The sequence below is a fragment of the Pristiophorus japonicus genome, chromosome 5 (genome assembly GCF_044704955.1).
Source record: "Pristiophorus japonicus isolate sPriJap1 chromosome 5, sPriJap1.hap1, whole genome shotgun sequence".
Lineage (NCBI taxonomy): Eukaryota > Metazoa > Chordata > Chondrichthyes > Pristiophoridae > Pristiophorus > Pristiophorus japonicus.
Window position 1 is genome coordinate 14565047 of NC_091981.1, and position 24206 is coordinate 14589252.

Here is a 24206-nt window from a genome sequence, read left to right on the forward strand (position 1 = left end):
TCCACGGATGCTGCCTGACCTGCCGAGTCCTTGCAGTATTTTCTGCTTTTATTTCAGATTTCTAGCTCTGCAGTATATTTGTTTTTCATGATTACTTTGCTAGTTTTCATTATTCATGCATTAGCATTTGAAGATGAAGTCATATGGATTGTAAATCCTTATATCTGAGGCACGCACTTTCATTTTTGGTTAATTAAAGGCTTGACATATATTCCTATCTTCTCCCTTGGAGTCCTGTACGATCTTCCTTTTGGTAGTTAGACAGTGGAGAGGGCGATATGGTTCAGGGATGCTCTTACAATTAGTGTAAATCTAATCATTGCTATTTTGGTTGAAAAATGGAGAATATGAACACTAATCACTCTGTAAATAGACTGAGATTAATAATAGGAAACAGACATGCTTGAAGAGAATTCGCTTGGCTTCTGACATCTGTTCAGTTGTCAAAGAGGAAGATGTGTCGAGGAAATTAATGCAGGGATAAGTACCATATAAATTATTGGGCATGATTAATTATTGGCATCAGCTACAAAGCTCGTGACCATGGGGAATGGGAACGGTCACCACACGAGACATTATTTCTCTATAAACCACCAGTTCCGCCTGTGTGTTTATACAACAGCAAACAATTTGAAAAAAGTTTGCCGCTTTAGTTTCAATTAAATTTTGCTTTATGCTTGCTTATAATGACAGACTTGTCAGCTGTGGCTCAGTGGGTATCGCATTCACTCTCCTCTAAGTCAGAAGGTTGTGGGTTCAAGTCCCCCTTCAGGGACTTAGACACATAAATCTGGGCTGACACTCCAGTGCAGTGCTGAGTGAGTGCTGCACTGTCGGAGGTACCATCTTTCGGATGAGACCTTAACCCAAGGCCCCTTTTGCTCTCTCATTTCGATGTAAAAGATCCCATTGCATTTTTCGAAGAAGAGCAGCGGAGTTATCCCGAGTGTCCTGGCCAGTATTTATCCCTCAATCAACATAACAAAAAGAGATGATCCGGTGATTATCAAATTGCTGTTTGTGGAAGCTTGCTGTGCGCATATTGGCTGCTGCGATTCCCACATTACAACAGTGGCTGCACTCCAAAAACACTTCATTGGCTGTAAAGCGCTTTGAGACATCCAGTGGTCGTGAAAGGCGCTATATAAGTGCAAGTCTTTCTTTTGTTAAAATAACAAAGGCAAGTCCAGATATTTTAGGGAAGTCTGCTCTGCAGGTAGATTGGACTAAGGGCGGGCCACTGGTATATCTTTAATGAGGCTGTATAAACAGACATCAGGGAAACAGGTGTTTTACATCTTTTTATTTGTTTAAAGCACTGACACTCATCCAGGGGGAAGAATGTATTGTTCATAGGACTTAACCCCAATATATTCCTCTTTAAATGCCATTAGGTATCTCATCAAACATTAGGATTTAATTGGATACGGGATCATGTCTAATACCAAACGGTTCATTGTAAAATGGAAAAAAATTAAAATATCAATATTTAGATTCCAGTTCAATCATGGGAATTTTGAGACAGCGATTCTGAGTGTCAGTAAATTTACTATGCACTTGCCACCAGGCAAGAATTCAATTCCAATGTTAAGCCAACTTTGAGCAGTGTTAATGACTGTTCTGATAAAACGTTCTAATATATGATTACCATTGGTGAACTAAAAATACCAGTTGAGCCAATAGTAATACAGAAGAAAGCCAGGTGTAATACCTAAAGCAAAGACGTTAAAAAAAAAGGGAGATTGGGAGAGCTTAGAAAGAATATTAAAAAAGATGAACGGTCAGCATAAAAGCTTTTGTAATTACAAAAGCAATAGAATCATAGAATTGTTACAGCACTTCAGCTTGTCCCGCTCCCCCGCTCTTTCTCTGTAGTCCTGCAATTTATTTTCTTTCAGTTACTTATCCAATTCCCTTCTGAAAGCCACGATTGAATCTGCCCCCATCACCCCTTCAGGCTGTGCATTCCAGATCCTCACCACTTGTGGCGTAGAAAACATTTTTCTCACGTTGCCTTTAGTTCTTTTGCCAAGCACCTTAAATCTGTGTCCTCTGGCTCTCGACCCTTCTGCCAATGGGAACAGTTTCTCTCCATCTACTCTGTCCAGAACCCTCATGATTTTGAACACCTCTATCAAATCTCCTTTCAAACTTCTCTGCTCTGAGGAGAACAACCCCAGCTTCTCCAGTCTATCCACATAACTGAAGGTCCTCCTCCTTGGAACCATTCTTGTAAATCTTTTCGACACACTCTCTAAGGCTTTCATATCCTTCCTAAAGTGTGGTGCCCAGTATTCGACACAATACTCCAGTTGAGGCCGAACCAGTGTTATATAAAGGTTCATCATACCTTCCTTACTTTTGAACTCTATGCCTCTATTTATGAAGCCCAGGATCCCATAAGCTTTTTTAACTGCTTTATCAACCTGTCCTGCCACCTTCAACGATTTGTGCACATATACCCTCGGGTATCTCTGTTCCTGCACCCCCTTTAGAATTGTATCCTTGACTTTATATTGCCTCTCCTTGTTCTTCCTACCAAAATGTATCACTTTGCACTTTTCTGCGTTAAATTTCATCTGCCACGTGTCCGCCCATTCCACCAACCTCTCTATGTCTTCTTGAAGACTATCCCTATCCTCCGCACTGTTCACTACACTTCCAAGTTTTGCACCATCTGTAAATATTGAAATTGTGCCCTGTACATCCAAGTTCAAATCATTAATATATATCAAGAAAAGCAGTGGTCCCAGTACCGACCCTTGGGGAACACCGCTGTATACCTTCCTCCAGTCTGAAAAAGAACCGTTCTCCACTACTCTCTGTTTCCAGTCACTTAGCCAATTTTGTATCCAAGCTGCCACTGTCCCTTTTATTCCATAAGATAATCAAAGGAAGGATGGGGCCACTGGGTGACAAAAATGGTTGTCTGATAGAGAATGGTAGAGATGTTCAACAAATAATTTTTCACTTTATTTATAAAGGATGGTCTGCAGAAGAAAATGCAAAAGGTACGAATCATAATCTTCCAAACTTCTTTGGAAATATGAATAGTATTAAAGGGCTGCAGAGAGATTGGGAAAAGTGATAACCTAGCAAACTATAGACCAGTTACAATCAGAATGGTTGTAGGACAATTATGATGGCCTGCAAAAAGGAAGAATATAATTGTGCACTTAGAAAGATATAGGCTAAATTGAGATGAGCAATATGAATTTGTAAAGGGCAGGTCACATCTTGTCAAATTTAATGCAATACTTCAAGGAAATAATTGAGCAGATAGACAAAGTGAATGCAGTGGATATATATAAACTTGGATCTTCCAAAACCATTTGATAAATCACCACATGAGAAAATGGTTGCAGTAATTAACGCAGGGATAGGGCAATGGTTGAAGAATAGAAGACATTTAACAAGAGCACACAAATGTTGTTCAGATTGGTAACAATTAGCTGGTGGTGTGTCCCAGCAAGCTGTGTTGGGAGTGCTCTGCAGCACGGACAGTAAGAGGAATAGTATAGAAAATTGTCCACTGAAACAAATTATGGGGCACTGCAAACTGTAAGGAAGACTGTAAGAGACTATAGAGGACAAAGCCAGGTTAGGAGAGTGGGCAGATGTGTGGCAAATGCAGTTTAATGGAAATAAATCTAAAGTAGTACATTTTGAGAATCAGAATGCCAACAGAGGATTAGAGAGACTTTCAGGTGCAGTTATACAGGATCACAAATAGGAAAGCCATTAAAAGGGTCAAATGAGATTGTAAGCTTTATATATAGAGGCACTGAATACGAGATCAGAGATGGTGATGAATCTGTGCAAGACAATGGCCCAGAATTGGCGATAAGAACACTGGCAAAACTATCAACGCTATCATCTTTATAGTGGAGGAAATCTGACAGCAACTTCTGCATTCCAAACATGTGCAGTTAAATGCAGAAGTCCAGAAGTCGCTGTCAGAGATACCCAGCTCCTCCACAGGAGGTGCTGTTTCAGTCCTTGCTAATAGACTCGGTATTGATATCACTGCAATGGCGTGATCTTGCTATACTTGACCACCAGTTCCGCACTAAAAATTACTGAACAAGTTAGCACTGTTGCATTCAGGAATAAGTGAGCTTTTAACAGCATGATAAGTGATAATTACTGCTGAACAACCTCTCTGGCCCTGAAAAAATATTTTTACAAGTTTGGAGTCTCATTCCCTCAGAAGAAAATTAGTGTTGGAGTTTAAAAAAATAAAAAATTTAATATTGTTGAATGATCAGCCATGATCATATTGAATGGTGGTGCAGGCTCGAAGGGCCGAATGGCCAGAAGGATGAGGGGTGATCTTATAGAAATATTTAAAATAATGAAAGGGATAGACAAGGTAGAGGCAGAGAGGTTGTTTCCACTGGTTGGGGAGACTAGAACTAGGGGGCACAGCCTCAAAATACGGGGGAGCCAATTTAAAACTGAGTTGAGAAGGAATTTCTTCTCCCAGAGGGTTGTGAATCTGTGGAATTCTCTGCCCAAGGAAGCAGTTGAGGCTAGCTCATTGAATGTATTCAAGTCACAGATAGATAGATTTTTAACGAATAAGAGAATTAAGGGTTATGGCGAGCGGGCGGGTAAGTGGAGCTGAGTCCACGGCCAGATCAGCCATGATCTTGTTGAATGGCGGAGCAGGCTCGAGGGGCTAGATGGCCTACTCCTGTTCCTAATTCTTATGTTCTTATGTTCTTATGGCATACCAGTGAGGTAATTATAGAACTATGTGCATTGTTAGCATCAAATCGAGAAGAATCTTCATTGGCTCCAAATGGTCTTTCTGCCACTCTTCAATTTACAGCAGTGTTTAATATTTTGTCTGCCAGGTTGTAAGGCATCACAAAGAGACCATACCAGCATTGCTCACCACATTTGCCTGCATATAGGGGATGGTTCATACATTGTTCCAATCTTACTATCCACATTCACTTAAGTTGCACCGGCTCACTAGTTCATGAAACTTGTGCTCCATAAAATAGTTGATTATCTGCATTTATTGTTATACTTATGACCTTCTGACCTTTGTTCAACAGATTAGGCAAGGTTGCTACTCTTGTTAGCAACCTATGCTGATAATGCATATGCGGAAACATTGGATACGTACAGTATCAGGATTTGACTGTGGGGCCCTTATGATGAGCGAGCTTGCCAACACTCACTGGACACTCGACCACTGAGGCCCAGGGAATTGTAGCCATTCTGCCAAAGAGTAGAGGGAAGAAAATTAGAAAAGAATGAAAAAAGAAAGAATAGAAGGAAGAAGGAATTGACTAAATGAAAGGTTAAAAAGACAAAAAACAGGGACCTGAAAATGCGACCTGTTACGTATCCCCCCTGCCTCCTGTGTGACAGAGCATGAATCTCGTTCTACCGCTGACCTCTGCTAGTGACTCCACTGGAGTAACTGGGGTCAGGTCAGAGTTATCCATTAAAACTGCAGGTGGTGGCCACCTGCACCAGTATGGGTCTATCATACCGGATGAGAGCTTAAAGCCGGGGTGACTAAGTACCCCAAGGAGATGCTGCTTGTGGCCACTCACCTAAAAAGCTGCTGCGCTCCAAGCGATTCACCCTCCCGCCCATATAAAAAACACATAGCAATCAATTCCAAGGTCTGGAGCCCTTGCTAAGCCTCACTACAAGGCCCTGTGTAGAAGCTTCTTTCCAGTGCTCAGCTTGCTGAGTTCAAAGGAGGTGGGAACTGCAGAGATTACGGTAAGGAGAAATCATCATAAGAATGATAAGGAGCAGGAGTAGCCTGTGATGTATTTGCTTCATGGGTTCTTTGCTTAAGAATTCACAGCAACACATTGCTATTAATAACTAGTTAGTTTATTAACAAAGGTTTAACAATCACACCACACATTACCAGTTCATCCACCAGGTTCACAACTGCATACCTCATCATGGATGGCCTAGACCCAACTGACTGTGGTTTTATTGAGTCTTGTGAACTTTGTGTGACTGGCTGAGCCACTCACAGCGCAACAGCTCTACAATTATTTTGAGTTGTAAACTTTAGTCAAGTGCCCTCTGAGTCAAGGGGGGAGGGGAGCACACTCCGAGAAAACTTTTCAAGTGACCCTTGTTTTTTTTTGAGGGCACTAAAACACAAATTACACAAGTGCCCCCTGGCTAAAAGGGCGGGGTGGGGGCACTAAAACTGACAAATTAAGTTTTAGATATTAAAATCAAATTAAAATTTGGTTGCTGGGGGCGATGATGCACTCCAGTCTCTCCGGCGCCCACCTCTCGCGGAAGGCCGCGAGCGTACCTGTGGACACCGCGTGCTCCATCTGCAGGGACATCCTGGCTCGGATGTAAGCGCGAAAGAGAGGCAGGCAATCGGGCTGAACGACCTCCTCGACCGCCCACTGCCTAACCGGCTGATGGCCCCCTTGGCTATGCCCAAGAGCAGTCCGAAGAGGAGGCCCTCGGACCTACCCGCTCCCCTCCGTACAGGGTGCCCAAAGATCAGGAGTGTGGGACTGAAGTGCAAACAGAATTTGAGGAGCAACCCCTTCAAATATTGGAAGAGGGACTGCAACCTCGCACATTCAATAAAAACATGGAACACGGACTCTTCCAGACCGCAGAAATTGCAGGCGGCCTGGGAGCCCATGAACCGACTTAAAAACTTATTGCACGGGACTGCTCCGTGCAACACCCTCCAGGCCAAGTCCCCAATAAATAGAGGGAGGACTCCCGTGTAGAGTGCACTCCATCGAGGGCCCCCGCCTCTTCTGGACGGCAAGATGGTGCGCCATGACGTGTCCGGATGGCAGACGAGGTGGAGAGTGTGCAAGAGCAGACCGTACAGGAAACCCCTCCGCGCAGAACTGAAAGGCACGGAGGGGATTTCCCCGAGGAGCAGCAGCTTGATAAACCTGTGAGCATACTCACAGCTGCATACGTTACATAGGCCAGGCGACCCCTCGATACTGCCCCGCCATTCAATAAAATCATGGCTGATCTTCAAGCTCAGCTCCACATTCCCAATTCCCACTTGTTCTACCTCTGATTGACGTTAAGAGAATTCTACTGGTGGACATAACTTCTGCCAGTTCCAGGCCACAGTAAATGCTGTGCTCCGCTGAACCGCTGGGTGGAGCGCTGCCAGTCTTTCAACGGTGCTACTTGATTTCCCATCCCATGACTGGGACACCCACCGACTTTACCCCCACCTTATGCCCGCTTTGTTCCCCAGATCTGAAGAAATACAAGGCCTGGATATGCATCCAACAGTTTTTTTTTTAAAAACATCCAACAGGAATCGCTTTTGATGAAAGTCTATTCCACACGTCTACTGCTGATTAGTCCTGGGAGTGGTAAATCACAATAGCCTACAGGGGTCAAGGCCTCATTTCTCGCTTCCTTAGGTACTTAACTAAGATTATTTTTGAAGTGTGTAATGATTGAACGCTTTAACTTGCTGCCTATGCTAAATTAAAAATAGCAGATATCAAAGCGTAACATCAGAAAAATAAGTCCACATCCTGAGAGCTGCAAAAGACTATGAAGTCCCTTCTTCTCACAGTCTGAAAGTAGGAACCTTTGTGTTTAATAGTTGGTATGATATAAAGAACGGGTTGTCCTTTCTGTGTGACACCCATGGGATACAACATTTTCCATTGGTTTTGGCTTTACTCCCAGTTGGAAGTGAAACCATTGTCCCCAGAGTGCATTTTTTTTCCCTTTATGGACAAGAGATATTCGTTAAATAAAAACAGTGTTCATCGATTGAACTTCATGGAATCTATTTTGCTCTGAGCATTAAAGCTGATTTGCCTTCAGAAGTAATAATTTTTGAGATAATTGAGAGCAGGCGTAAACTTTTATCGACACCCCTACAATAAATGTTTCTAATGCCTCACCTCAGCTTTAACTTCTTTTGCTTGTTAATTACCCGTTAAGCAGCATTTGAAGGTACGGTGCGGCCTCCTCTACATCGCGGAGACCAAACGCAGATTGCGTGAGCGTTTTGGGGAACACCTCCGCTCAGTCCGTAAGCGTGACCCCGAGCTTCCGGTCACCTGTCACTTTAATTCTCCGCTCCACTCCCACTCTGACATCTCCGACCTCGGCCTCCTGCATTGTTCCAATGAAGCTCAACGTGAGCCCTCCGAGGAACAGCATCTCATCTTTCCTTTCGGCATTTTACAGCCTTCTGGACTCAACATTAAGTTCAACAATTTCACACCATAACCTCTGCCCCATTATGTTGGACAGCAGGTGTTGATGCTATTCCCATTTACACCTCCTCTAGACTCATCTTTTGTTCCTTTACTTGTCCCATCACCATCTCCTTTTGCCTCGCACCATCATCCCTTTTGTCATTTCATCTCTCCTGCCTTCCACCCTATCACAGACCTTCCATTTTGTTCTTTCCCCCCCTCCCCACTTTCCCTGCCTCTGTTAAAACCTGTTACATCTCTAACTTGTTCCAGTTCAGACAAAAGATCACCCTGAAACGTTAACTCTGTTTCTCGCTCCGCAGATGCTGCCTGACCTGCTGAGTTTTTCCAGCATTTTCTGTTGTTAATTCGTCAGTTTATACTTGGATTCCTCTGGGATTTTTCCGCCTTCCAAAATGGGATATTTCTCTGACCAGCTACCCCACAACGTACAGTGCTGCATTCTAGTATGATAACCAAGGATCCCTCTAAATTATTTTGGTGCGCGGTACCTTTAAAGAAAAATGCGCAAATTCATTTTGTACCTAAATTGCACTAATTCCTCCCAATGTTAAGCTGACATCAAAGCCTGGAGGAATTTATCAGAGTTTGAGTAGTTAGCAGAGCGTGAAATAGCTTTACGATATTGGGGTAGCAATTGCAAGGTAAAACGGGTGCAAAGTACACCAATTTAGCACTGGGGCAGCCTGCCCTGTGCCCAATTTGCACAGGCATTGGTCTTACTGCCAAATTCGTAGGGCCATTTTTAGGCATCCCAGGCAGACACTACTTAAGCAGGCTCGTAGGGGAGGAGTTGAACCTTACCCAGCCAATGGGAAACCCACTGGATCATACGAATTAGGAGCAGGAGTCGGCCATTTGGCCTCTCGAGTCTGCTCCGCCAATTAATAAGATCGTGGCTGATCTTCGACCTCAACTCCACTTTCACGCCGATCTCCATATCCCTTGTTTCCCAGTCAGGAGAGGGTGTACCAACAGAAAAAGCTGTCGGGAGCAGCGTCCGGCGGCTCGTGGATTTTTAAAACTAAATTTTTGGGGCGGATTAAAATGCGGGATCGCCGCAGTACGCGCTTTGATGACGCACTTGCGGCGGTCGGCAGCAGCGGAGTGGAAGCGGGGACAGGCTGAAAAATCCCCGACTTGAACTTGGGTCGGGTCAGCCAATGGACTGCAACGCGGCGGCCATTCGATTCCACCGCATGGCCGCCGCAAAACGGCGATAACGGGCCTTATCCGGACCTTGAATTTCGGCCCCGTAGAATCAAAGAATTCAACCTAGAAATTACAGAAATTACAGAATGAGGTACATAAATACCAGAGTGGGTCAATCAATGGCAGATGAAGTTTAGCACAGACAAATGTAAAGTATTGCACAATGAAAAATGAACAAACAGCACCCCTCAATGGTGATTAATTATCTAAGTAAGAGGTTGAAAGAAAGCTAGGAGTCCGAATAGTCTCAATACTCAACAATGGTGCCAAACATCCAAATGTAAAGGAACATCAGGAGAGGTGTATAATGGATGCCTGAACCGATATCGCCCATTCTGCACTGTCACCGAAAATTAAAATTACCCCCAACATGTCCAACCGACTCAACAATCAACAAAGCACTGACTACAGAGCCAAAATAGTAGAATATAAGTTAGAGGAAGTTCTGAAAAAAACTGTGCAAACTCCTGGTCAAACAGCACCTTGAGCTCTGTGACCAGAACTGGTCAGACTGCACCTTGAGCACTGTGTCCAGTTCTGGTCAGTCCTACCTTGAGGCCTGTGTCCAGTTCTGGTCAGACCCACCTTGAGCCCTGTATCCAGTTCTGGTCAGTCCTACCTTGAGCACTGTGTCCAGTTCTGGTCAGTCCTACCTTGAGCCCTGTGTCCAGTTCTGGTCAGACCCACCTTGAGCCCTGTGTCCAGTTCTGGTCAGTCCTACCTTGAGCCCTGTGTCCAGTTCTGGTCAGACCCACCTTGAGCCCTGTGTCCAGTTCTGGTCAGACCCACCTTGAGCACTATGTCCAGTTCTGGTCAGACCCACCTTGAGCACTGTGTCCAGTCCTGGTCAGACCCACCTTGAGCACTGTGTCCAGTTCTGGTCAGACCCACCTTGAGCCCTGTGTCCAGTTCTGGTCAGTCCTACCTTGAGCACTGTGTCCAATTCTGGTCAGTCCTACCTTGAGCACTGTGTCCAGTTCTGGTCAGTCCTACCTTGAGCACTGTGTCTAGTTCTGGTCAGACCTACCTTGAGCACTGTGTCCAGTTCTGGTCAGTCCTACCTTGAGCCCTGTGTCCAGTTCTGGTCAGTCCTACCTTGAGCACTGTGTCCAGTTCTGGTCAGTCCTACCTTGAGCCCTGTGTCCAGTTCTGGTCAGACCCACCTTGAGCCCTGTGTCCAGTTCTGGTCAGTCCTACCTTGAGCCCTGTGTCCAGTTCTGGTCAGACCCACCTTGAGCCCTGTGTCCAGTTCTGGTCAGACCCACCTTGAGCACTATGTCCAGTTCTGGTCAGACCCACTTGAGCACTGTGTCCAGTCCTGGTCAGACCCACCTTGAGCACTGTGTCCAGTTCTGGTCAGACCCACCTTGAGCCCTGTGTCCAGTTCTGGTCAGTCCTACCTTGAGCACTGTGTCCAATTCTGGTCAGTCCTACCTTGAGCACTGTGTCCAGTTCTGGTCAGTCCTACCTTGAGCACTGTGTCTAGTTCTGGTCAGACCTACCTTGAGCACTGTGTCCAGTTCTGGTCAGTCCTACCTTGAGCCCTGTGTCCAGTTCTGGTCAGTCCTACCTTGAGCACTGTGTCCAGTTCTGGTCAGTCCTACCTTGAGCACTGTGTCCAGTTCTGGTCAGACCCACCTTGAGCACTGTGTCTAGTTCTGGTCAGTCCTACCTTGAGCACTGTGTCCAATTCTGGATGCTGAGAAACCATCATTGGAGGCAGTGCAGAGACGAGCCACGGGTTGGCTAAGTTATGAGGAAAGATGGGAGCGATTTGGACATTTCAGCAAGGAGATCTCTGAGAGATGAAGTTATGGAGGTACAGAAGATGGAAGATTTTAATCTGGAATGCCACTTTAAAATGGGAATAGGACAAGGAGGCACAGGTTCAAGCTCATAAAAAGTAACTTTAGGATTGATATCAAGTCTATTCGACACCTGGAATAGGCTTCAGGGCAGTGTGGTGGAGGCAAACACTCTTGAATAATTTAAGAAATAATTAGTTGCTGCAATGGGAGGAGTGTATAGTTGGTCTGGATGGATGAGTTGGGCCAAATGTTGTTCCTCACCCATAAATATCTTGTGATTGACTGACCAAAAGGAGTCTCGAACCAGGGGTCACAGTCTCAGAATAAGGGGTCGGCCATTTAGGACTGAGATGAGGAGAAACGTCTTCATTCAGAGGGTGGTGACTCTTTGAAATTCTCTACCCCAGAGGGTTGTGGAGGCTCAGTTTTTGAGTATATTCAAGACAGAGATAGAGATTTTTTGATGTTAAGGGAATCAAGGGATATGGGGACAGTGCAGGAATGTGGAGTTGAGGTAGAAGATCAGTTATGATCTAATTGAATGGCGGAGCAGGCTCGAGGGGCTGAATGGCCCACTCCTGCTCCTAATTCTTATGTTCATCAGTAGAATGGGCACCAAGGTGATGCCAACCCACTTCTCTACTGCCTCTTCATAAAGTTAGCATTCTTCGACACAGCGAGCGCTTGGTTCTTGACCAGATGGATGGAAGTTGGCAATATATGGCAGCAGATGACAAGAAAGCTTATACTATATATTGAGGCAGACTGTCCTATATCAATAATCAAAATGCAGCTATGATGCATAACAAGGTGATCCGGATATGCCCATGGAAGGAGGGACAAGCGTGATGGACACAGTTGCTCTTCCCAGCTGCGAACAAGGGGCTGGATTTTCGGATAGAGGATTTTTCGGGGCAGTAATGGCAGCGGTAAAGTTTGTGCCGGGAAATGGTCTGCATCTGCAGCCAAACAATTTGCCACCTGGGCCCTGAGTGTGGGGCGGAGCGCTAAGGGAGGTATGACACATCCCTTTTACGACCCAAGGCCGGCTGAGTAACTGAAAATCCGTTGCTAAAGCGGCGGCCTCGGAGTGCCCTGAGAGAGGCTTTCCCTGGGGATAAAAAAATCAACATGAAACACACAAGAAACATTCCCAATACCTTGCCCACCCCACATTAGGATAAATGTCAAAAGTAATATTAAACCAAACAATCACACTTACCTCATTCATTACTTACTTCACTCATTGGGCCGGCACAGCTGTGGCCGCCTGGTTTTCCAGGCAGTCCCACTAGGGCACACTAGGGGGCGCTAGATTGTCGATGTCAACCAACAATCGAAGCGCAGTCGAACCCCTGTGGTGTTGCACACCGGCTCGACACTCCCAGGCGGTGTTGCTCAGCGCCCCCCGCAAATCGGCAACTCCGGCGGGGGACTGGAAACTGGCCACCCAATCATCCCGGCCGCCATTACCGCCCCTCCGGGCCGCGAACGGAGGCGGCAACACACCGAACTCTAGGCCAGCCAAACTTCCATCACTCTAATTCTACACCTCACTTTCTTTACTATTTCACTTTAATAGCAGCTGAATGGATTTTTTTTTTAAAGGCAGCACTTAACTGAAGGTAATGGACAGCTGAACATAAACACTCTCTCTGCCATCTCCTTCAATTAATTTCTCCTCAATCCTTTTGATAAATTGTTTTGTTGGGAGATAAGTGTGGGTATTTGGAATGGCTAGTGTTATTCCAGCCATCATTGGTAAATAGACTATGTTTAACCTACTCAAGGGGGAACGTGGAATTTCAGCAACTCAGTGCATCAAGTCATACTGGGTCACTTTCAGTTAAGACTGATTTTATCAGATATTTAACGAAAATACTCTGCTTGTAAAGCATGTCTCACACACTTGTCAAGCAAAACATAATCATTACAAATACTTTGGTTTAATTGCATTTAGGATAATGAGAGGTGATCATATTGAACCATATCGGGGCTGAAATTCAGACTCGCCAGAATCTGGCGCACCTCTGACTTTTTACCTGTTTTTTTCACCGGGAGCAATGAGGTGGCCATCCAATCGATTTTCAGCACTTTTAACGTTGGACCGGAAGTTGGTCACAGCGAGGGTAAGTCATGCTGAGGGGCAGAAGTTGGGGCGGGATGGAGTCTCTGCCACTGTCACTCAGCGGCGAAGCGGTGATGACATCACAAACGCGTGTACGTCACCACGCACTCTCCCCTCCGTTAAAGGGGAGAGAGTCGGGGATTCTTTTAGCTTCGGCCACTGGGCCACCAGGGAGGGTTTCGGTCGGGCCAGCGGCCTGGTACACGAGAGCGGGTGCCAGGCTGTCTGTTGGCAGCCCGGCCAAACCCGGGGGAAAAATTTTCCGGCCAACATGGAAGTCGTCCGGCAAAAAAAATTAGATGGCGGCCGCGGCATTGGGCCCTCGCCTTTAATGGCCGCCGCACTGCCAGGGCAAAGAGAGAGAGCAGACAAGGTGCACGACAGATAAAGCTATCGGGGGCACCGTTCAGCGGCTCATGGATTTTGTTCAGCAAATTTGGGATGGATTGAAATGGAGGTGCAGGTTAGCTGCTGTGTGCGCTTTGATGATGCGCTTGTGGTGGTCGACAGCAGCGGGACGGAATTGGGGACAGGCCGAAAAATCCCCAAGCTGAATTTGGGTTGTGGCGGCCAATGAACTGCAACATGATGGCCACTCGATTCTGCTACATGGCCGCCACAAAACGACGGTAATGGCGGTGAAGAAGGCGAATGGTATGTTGGCCTTCATAGCTAGGGGATGTGAGTATAGGAGCAGGGAGGTCTTACTGCAGTTGGACAGGGCCTTGGTGAGGCCTCACCTGGAATATTATGTTCAGTTTTGGTCTCCTAATCTGAGGAAGGACGTTCTTGCTATTGAGGGAGTGCAGCGAAGGTTCACCAGACTGATTCCCGGGATGGCAGGACTGACATATGAGGAGAGATTGGATCGACTGGGCCTGTATTCACTGGAGTTTAGAAGGATGAGAGGGGATCTCATAGAAACATATAAAACTCTGACAGGACTGGACAGGTTAGATGCAGGAAGAATGTTCCAATGTTGGGGAAGTCCAGAGCCAGGGGACATAGTCTAAGGATAAGAGGTAAGCCATTTAGGACTGAGATGAGGAGAAACTTCTTCACTCAGAGAGTTGTTAACCTGTAGAATTCCCTACCGCAGAGAGTTGTTGATGCCAGTTCATTGGATATATTCAACAGGGAGTTAGATGTGACCCTTACGGCTAAAGGGATTAAGGATATGGAGTAAAAGCAGGAAAGGGGTACTAAGGTGAATGATCAGCCATGATCATATTGAATGGTGGTGCAGGCTCAAAGGGCTGAATGGCCTACTCCTGCACCTATTTTCCATGTTTCTATGTTCATACAGACCCTGAATTTTGGCCCCGTAAGGTTCTGAGGGGGCTCGAGAGGATAGATGCCGAGAGGATGTTTTCCCTTGTGCGCGTATCGCGAACTAGGGGGCATAGTTTCAGAATAAGGGGTCGCCCGTTTAAGATGGCGAAGAGGAGGAATTTCTTCTCACAGTGGGTTTTAAATTTTTGGAATTCTCTACCCCAAAGAGCTGTGGATGCTGAATCGTTGAGTATATTCAAGACTGATTATAGATAGATTTTCGGACTCTAGTTTTATTAGGGGATATAGGGATTAGGAGGGAGAGTGAAGTTGGGGTTAAAGATCAGCCATGATATCATTGAATGGCAGAGCAGGTTCAAGTGGCAAAATGGCTGACTCCGGCTCCATTTCTTATATTCTGTGCTCTTAATTCCCAATCTCTAAATTACTTAGCTTATGAATAGTGAAGGTAGTGTGGCATTGGGAATTGATAACATCACTCAATGTTGTTAGAGAATACTTAGGATTAATCTTAAAAACACAACATGGAACTAAGTAGATTGATGTACATTGGACTTTATCTATGTAACAAATCTATGGAGAACATATATTTGAAACAGCTAGTTTAATTCACTGCTTTGCAGTCAACAGTTAGTTAATATTTAGGTACAGCAAGCAATTAGGAAGGCAAATGGTATGTTGGCCTTTATTACAAGGGGGTTGGAACACAAGAGTAAGCAAGTCCTACTACAATTGTACAGGGCTTTGATGCGACCACACCTGGAGCACTGTGCTCAGTTTTGTTCTCCTTACCTGAGGAAGGATATACTTACCTTAGAAGGGGTGCAACAAAGGTTTACCAGACTAATTCCTGGGATGAAAGGACTATTCTATGAGGAGAGATTGAGTAGAATGGGCCTATACTCTCTGGAGTTTAAAAGAATGATCAGTGATCTCATTGAAACATGTAAGATTCTTAGAGGGCTTGAGAGGGTCGATGCTGAGAGGTTGGTGAGTCTCGAACTAGGGGTCATAGTCTCAAGATTAGGGGTCAGCAATTGAGAACGTAAATGAGGAGTGATTTCTTCGCTCAGAGGGTTGTGATTCTTTGGAATTCTCTACCCCAGAGGGCTGTGGGTGGTCAGTCTATGAGTATATTCAAGGCTGAGATAGATACATTTTTGGACTCTAGGGAATCAAGCGATATGAGGATCAGGCGGGAAAGTGGAGTTGAGGTCAAGGATCAGCCATGATCTTATTGAATGGCGGAGCCGGCTCGAGAGGCCTTATGACCTACTGCTACTCCCAATTCTTATGCTCTTTAGTGTAATCGGGTGGGATGAAAAACGGGCAGTTGATCCGATCAGGTCAGTTTCCCACTGGGTAAGGAAGGGTAAAATTACACATTTAGGTTTCCACACTGCATGGCCCTACACACATGACAGAGAAGGCTGGAGACATTGCACATGCTGATGGAATAGTTGATAGGTAGTGGGGATGGCAATATGGTATAATTAACCCAGTACTAGGAATGAAGTATACACCAGTACCGATTGTAATAATGACCTGGAGTTTCTTCAGAGTTCCTCCTACTCCATGCTGTAACTTCACCGGATTTGCGGGGGAAAAATCCTGTTTAAATGTGTAAACAAGGTTTTCATGTAGAGATGGTTTCTCTGCCGCACTTTTGTATAAGTTACCGTCGCAGAGCATGAGCAGTTCCAGGCCACACTGCCTTTCAGAAGCAGTTCAATCGCCACTGAACCGATATAAATGACAAACATTTCGGCCAACCAGCTGTGGGCATGCAAAACCTTTGCAAAATGTCACGACAGAGAGATTGAGGAAAGCACAGTTCCTTCACTGGGACTTGGAGCCACTGACTGGTGCAGATTACCGTAAAATATCATGGACTTTTTGTCCTTGGGGTAGGGAAGGCCAAATAGAACGACACCCGACTAAAGAAAGAATTACACTTTGTTCCTGACTTGATCAGCTGAGGATCAATTGTTGCAGGGACACGGGGCATATTCAGGAATGATTCTCACAATTTGAAGACAGCGTTCCTACTTTACCTTGGGGCTTTCTTCATGTTGTACTGATCCAGTCAGTAACATATTGCGATGCTTTTAAGTTTCAGCTGTTAAAAAAATCAATAAGGTGAAGATATAGTATTCATAACAATGAGTGAATAGATTTCTAAATGCCAACTCAGCCATTCTTGATAAGGAGATAATAGCCATCTCTTTATGGTTAATAAGGTTAAAAGTAAGAGTCATTATACATACAAGCAGGAAGCGTTTATAGAGAAATGTTAAGAAGAATTTGGCAAGAAAAATTGTTCTATCTAGAAGAGCAATGTAACCAAAATTAGACTGTGCAGGTCAAATGGTAAAGAGAATATACGGCTGGAAGTAATTCACAGAGCTCATGGAGGTAACTTTGACGTTGGGTGATTGTGTGCGATGCCTGTTGTACATCTTTGCTGGTTTTCCTTTCGATTGACATCAACGCAGTCTCTGACACAATTCCGGCGAAGTATCGCCAAGAGAGCGGAGCAGCTCCGAGCGATTTCCCAGCCCAGGGGTTGCAGTGGACTCCTGTTTACCACTTGGCAGACATGTGTTGAGAAGGCACTTGAACCTATAACCATGCCAGTGCAAAGGATGGACAATCGGGGCCAGCAGACAGTGCGGTAATGAGCAACGGGCACTGCCACTGCGTTGCTTATACACACACACAACAGGAGGAACATCTCTCGCCAATGTGGATCTGGATGATTTGGGGTTTCAGATCAAAGGAAGAAACAAAGACAACATTGACTTGTTTGGACAACACTTCCAAATAATGATCATTTGGGATTCAAAGATTTGGGGGAGAAATTCGGCATGTCAGCGCCTGGCGGGGGCGCTAAAAGCGCGCTCAGGCAGTAGTGCCACGGCGGGGCCAATCCCGCGGCATACGACAAATTCGCCGACCCCGCAGCGTCAGCGGTAATTAATGCCTCAGCACCTTTCGCCAAGAGTTGGTGACGTCAGTGAGTGTGCAACGCTCGCTGGGCGCCCGAACTGCAAACTTCAGTAGCACCCCCTCTGCCTTACTGCCTCACGCCGACAGCGCCAGGGAGCTGGGGCGTGAACTTGGCGGCTGGCGGGGTGCTACTTAATGGGATGCATCCCAGCTGACAAGGTACTTCCACTCCAAAGGTCAGTTATGCGTGGCAGAGAGCACAGGATGTATCTACAGCCAAATAAAGGCAGCTTAGTCCAGGGAGTGTTGCAGGCCGTCAAAGGTCTTTGCATTTTATCCCACAGCATATCGCCATTCTGTACTCCCCGAATCATTGGGGGTGTGTGTGCAGACTCCAATGACCCTCCCCTTTAATGGCTGGAAGGTGCCTTCACCAATACTCACTCCCGATTACACAACACCTCATATTCGTTATCGCTTGGAGCCTGACCCCACTCACCTATTCCATTACTGCCTGATTTAATGCTCCCCTGCATTATTTGAGTGCTGAGACTGAATTTAATGGGCAGCGAGATCTCAAAAGTTAACGGCCCACCCAGGGCGATACCGAATTTCCAGCCCAATGGCGTTCCAGTGTCCTACTTTCAGACTTTGTGAGAAGATGGCCTCCAGCATTATCATGCGTGGGGAAGAATTGGTGCATTTGAGTGACAGTAATGTCATTTGCAGCTCAGTGTTGTCAAGCACAAAAATCTAGGCTGACACCCCAGTGCAGTTTTGAGGGAGTGCTGCACTGTCAGAGGTGCTGTCTTTAGGGTGAGACGTTAAACCAAGGCCCTATTTACTCTCTAACGTAGATATAAAAGATTCTTAGGCACTTGAAGAAGAGCAGGGAAGATATCCCCTGTGTCCTGGACAATATTTATCCCTCAGTCAACATCACTAAAACAGATTATCTGGTCATTATCACATTGCAGTTTGTGGGAACTTGCTGTGCGCAAATTGGCTGGGTCGTTTCCTAATTTACAACAGTGACTGCACTTCAAGAAGGTATTCAATTGACTAAAAAGTGCTTCGGGACATCCCGAGGTTGTGAAAGGCGCTATATAAATGCAAGTCTTTCTTTTACTCATTGAGGGTGCCCTTTTGCCCATGTGTATTATTGTATCTGACCTGTGCTGGGCTACAGGCACTGTGCAAAAGGCATCATCACCTTTTCATAGTTGCACCACGTAGCCCAAATCTCCAAGAAAGCAAGGACGGCTCCATCCTCTCTTTTCCTTCAATGCATTTTCCTTCAACTCTTTGACACCAATCCAGTGACAGTGGTTTGCATGTGGTTGGAATTGTTTCCGAGCTAAATGGTTAGGAAGCAGACCCCTGTGAGATGTTGGACAGGAAAGGAACTCCATGCTAATTTAGCCCACTATGAAGTTAACCGCCTCAAATTTGTATTTTGATCCGTAATTATATCTCATTAAGATGTTTTTGTTTTGTCAATTCTGGTGTTTTAAATTTCTATTTTCAACTTAATCTCTTATCATGCTCATATTATAGTTTAATTATCACTAGTCCCTATAATTAACCTTTAGATTCCCAATATAATTTTTAAAGTGAAATCCAGCAATTCTTGAAAAAAATATGCCAACACATCTTGTAAAAAACGGAGTGTAAAAAAATCTCCCGGGCCTCCCCTTGTTTGGAAGAATTCCAGCATTTCATGTTTCAAATTAATGGGATTTTTAGAGCTCTGGTTGAGTTCCCTCTGTGTACTCTGTGAAAATTGCATGCACTCATGGGACTTCTAGAGTTTTACAAGATAGTCACTCATGGGCACTGCAGGAGCTAAAATGTTTACATGCATTTAATCACTTGACTGATAAACTTAAAATCTTTCAGCGCCGTGAAATATGATGTACGACTAGATATTAAATAAGCAAATCTTACGGCAGCATCATTTCAGTTTAATCTGAGGCTGCTCTGTTATTTGTTCGTTCGTTCTCAGGCCGAAGAGATGTGTTCGGTAAGCAGCAATCTGACATTGTGCCCATCGGGAATGCTTTGCTTTTTCTGTGCCTGCGCGCGTTGAACAACCGGAATCCAACACAGCGAAGAATATCAGACAGCAAGATCGTGAACCAGCAAGGGAGCCAATCCAAACTTCTGTCTAAGCAACATAAAAATCTCCCTTATATATAATGCCCATGTCAGAGGTCAGCGTCTCAAGCAATTGGTCTCCCCTCATTATGCTTTCAATTCACAATGTCTTGGCTAGCTGGAGTTTGCTAATGTGATAAATGATGGGTTGTGAGACAATCAGAGCAAATGGGCTTGTGTGCTTAAAGACGATTATTAACCAGAGAAATAGATCTCACAGAGGGTTAGACGTTGCATTTTCATCTGTCTGAGTGTGGTTCAAATCCAGCCCAGATGGATGGCATTAAATACTCATCCATCTGCTCTCTACGAGGAACAACCTCAAATGAGTTTGAAACTCTCCTTTTTGGGTCTGTCGCTTGAGCAAATCAGGAGGAGGTCCCTTTGCCAAGATTCTGAATGAGCCCCACTCGCTTCAGTTTACGGAACACCTCCATTCAGTCCGCAGGCGTGACCCCGAGCTTCCGGTCGCCTCTCACTTTAATTCCTCGCTCCACTCCCACTCCGATCTCTCCGTCTTCGGCCTCCTACACTGTTCCAATGAAGCTCAACACAAGCTCGAGGAACAGCACCTCATCTTTCGCTTAGGCACTTTACAGCCTTCGGGACTCAACATCGAGTTCAACAATTTCGGATGATAACCTCTGCCCATATTTTGTCAGACAGCAGGTGCTGAACCTGCATTTCCATTTCCACACTTCGAGACCCAACCTTTGTTCCTTTACTTGTCCCATTACCATCTCCTTTTGCCTCACACCATCATCTCTTTAGTCATTTAATCTCTCCTGCCTTCCACCCTGTCACAGATCTTTCCTCCCCTCCCCCCTTTCCCTGCATAAAACCTGTTACGTCTCTAACTGTTTCCAGTTCTGACGAAGGGTCATCGACCTGAAACGTTAACTCTGTTTCCCTCTCTACAGATGGTACCTGACCCGCTGAGTATTTCCAGCATTTTCTGTTTTTAATTCAGGTCAGTTTATACTTGAATTCCTCTGGGATTTTGTTAGATTCCGAAATGGGATGTTTCTTGAGCCTTCTAATCCACAACGCACGGTACTGCATTCTAGGAATGATGACCAAGGTTCCCTCGAAATTATTTTTTGTGCGCGGCACCTTTAAGTTTGCTGTGTGGCTGCTGTGTGGCATCTTACAGAGAACAGCTTGTGAGCAGTCTACGCAGTGCCTTCCCCGATCGTGTGATGCCGGTGGTGGCATTGTTCCTATCCCCAATCAGGGACAGGGCACGGATCTCAATGTCAGTCAGAGGTCCTGGGTTGTAGGTCCTCCCCCTGTGTGACACTGAGTGGCTGCTATTGCAGATGTCTTCTTCTGCAGAAAGTAAAGTAAATCAAAGTAAAAATCTTCAAACCTTTTAACATCTCACACACACACACACACACACACACACATACAAAAAAAAAGCACTGCATTGATCCTCTTGTCATTGCCTGAAAAGCATGAATACATTGTCGTAACCTTAAAATAAATAACATCATCCGTGTGACACTGAACCTACATTTACATGGTACATGGCACATGGAGGGTGCATAAATAAAATCATTACTTACTCTTGCGACCCTCACCAGGTCGTTCCACCTCTTACGGCACCTTTCCCCGGTGAGTATCATCGTACTTTTAGAGGACACAGCCGCCTCGATCTCATCCCATATTCGGTTGTACTCCTTTGCGGGGGGCTTTCCACGACCACGTTCTGTTAGCTTGGAGTACCTCTCTGTTATGTGCTCCAGAAGGGCAGGTAACTTTGTCTCATCAAAGGCAGGCGCCCACAACCACCACGCGTCCCCTCACCCCCCCACCACCTTCTCGATGTTCCTGCGTTTGGATGTCTTTTTAACATTCCATAATCTTTGTATTTGTATTTTTGCTTTATTAAATATCTCTTCTTAGTCTTCAAACTGAAGAATTATTAGTTGGTAGGGGTATACTTGGTATTTTTCAAGTAACTGCCCAACGACTAGCTTGCTGCTCCTTCTCACTCTCTCTTCCTCCTTTTCAACTCACTGTGCATGCGCGGGTGACCCCTGACCCCAGAAATTGCTGGTAAAACGCTTGTGTAAAAAAAACAGAAAAAAAATTTGTGCATACGCAGTTCCGTGCTGCACCGCCCATCGAGGAGAAAGCCAATCTGGATCGACTACTAAGATACATACCACCTCATGCAGACCGCCGACATACCGCCGAAAAAAGTTTGACCAATTTTGTCCTCTTCGGTCTCGGCTGTATGCCAGCGGTGTGAAATGGCGTACCACTGGCATACCGCCGAGAAATGGACAAACCTTATGTATCGAACAATTCGGGCTCTTTATCTCTAAATCATACAGTTAAGTATGTAACTACATTTTGAATTCCTTTAATGTCCATTCCTCTACCATATTACCAGGCAGATCTTTCCAAATATTTATTGCAAAAAAAATCTTTCTAATGTTTGTTTTAAATTTAATTTTCATTGATTTGCCTTGAAATAATATGCTGGGTTTATTTTATCGAAGCTATTTTATGTACTTCAATGAAGTGCATCCTTAATTCTCTGAGCATCTCCTATCTATCTTCATCCCCTTTACATTAGAACATAAGAAATAGGAGCAGGAGTAGGCCAATTGGCCCCTCGAGCCTGCTCCACCATTTAATAAGATCATGGCTGATCTGATCATGGACTCAGCTCCACTTCCCTGCCCACTCCCCATAACTCTTTACTCCCGAATCATTCAAAAATCTGTCTCCATCTTAAGTATATTCAATGACCCAGCCTCCACAGCTCTCTGGGGCAGAGACTTCCACAGATTTACAACCCTCTGAGAGAAGAAATTCCTCCTCATCTCAGTTTTAAATGGGCGGCCCCTTATTCTGAGACTATGCCCCCTAGTTTTAGTTTCCCCTATGAGTGGAAATATCCTCTCTGCATCCAACACACTCATTATCTTACATGTTTCGATAAGATCACCTCTCATTCTTCTGAACTCCAATGTGTATAGGCCCAACCTACTCAACCTATCCGCTGGTTGTTGACCCCTCTGCCAAATGAAATAGGTCCTTCCTATCCACTCTATCAAGGCCCCTCATAATCTTATACACCTCAATAAAGTCACCCCTCATCTTCCTTTCTCATAGCTAAAATTTTCCAGACCTGGCAACATCCTAATAAATCTCCTCTGCACCCTTTCCAGTGCAATCACATCTTTCCTGTAATGTGCATGCAGTGCTCCAGCTGTGACCTTACCAATGTTTTATAGAGTTGAAGCATAACCTCCCTGCTCTTGTATTCTATGCCTCGACTAATAAAGGCAAGTATTCCATAAGCCTTCTTCACCACCTTATCTACCTAGCCTGCTACCTTCAGGGATCTCTGGACATGCACTCCAAGGTCCCTTTGTTCCTCTACACTTCTCAGTGTCCTCCCATTTAATGTGTATTCTCTTGCCTTGTTAGCCCTCCCCAAATGCATTACCTCACACTTCTCTGGATTGAATTCCATTAGCCACTGTTCTGCCCAACTGACCAGTACATTGATATCCTCCTGCAGTCCGCAGATTTCTTCTTCATTATCAACCACACAGCCGATTTTTGTATCATCTGCAAACTTCTTAATCATACCCCCTACATTGAAGACCAAATCATTGATATATACCACAAAAAGCAAGGGGCATAGTACTGATCCCTGCAGAACGCCACTGGAAACAGCCTTCTTGTCACAAAAACACCCATCAATCATTACCCTTTGATTCCTGCCTCTGAGCCAATTTTGGATCCAACTTGCACTTTGCCCTGGATCCCATGGGCTTTTACTTTTGTAACCAGTCTGCCATGTGGGACCTTATCAAAAGCCTGGCTAAAATCCATATACACGTCTGGTAGTCATGAAAGGCACGACATAAAAGCAAATCTTTCTTTCGAAAATAAAATGTAGCTGGAATTAAATGATGGATGTTTCTTGCTGTATTATTACATTATAGTTCATTTCAATCTTAAATAAAACCCTTTGGGCTAGAAATTGGGTAGCGCCTCCCGTTTTGGACGATAACTTTTGCGGGAGTGCAGGAGAGAGTTGGTGCACAAAATCAAGTCTATCACTTCCCTTAGAGCGCTAAAGGGAGTGAAAGGGTCGTTATCGGCAGAACCCTGCACAATGTTCCGTGCAGCGTTGCCGTCTGTACATGCTCCTTCCCTCGGGTAAAGGGAAGGGCTCAATGCTGGGGTGGCTGAGTTTTCCTGCTGTCGGTGTTGAGCCACGGCACCTGCGCTATGCGAATAGCAGCCCCAAGTTATCAGCGAGAGTGCAGGGCCCAGCAATCGTGGGATCCAAAAAATGCAAAAACCCCACAGTGGGGAGAGAAATAAATTTAGCCCTACCTGACCACCACTGCCCTTAATTAGCATCCCCAAGTGGCCAGCTGAGGTGACAACGCCTCCTGC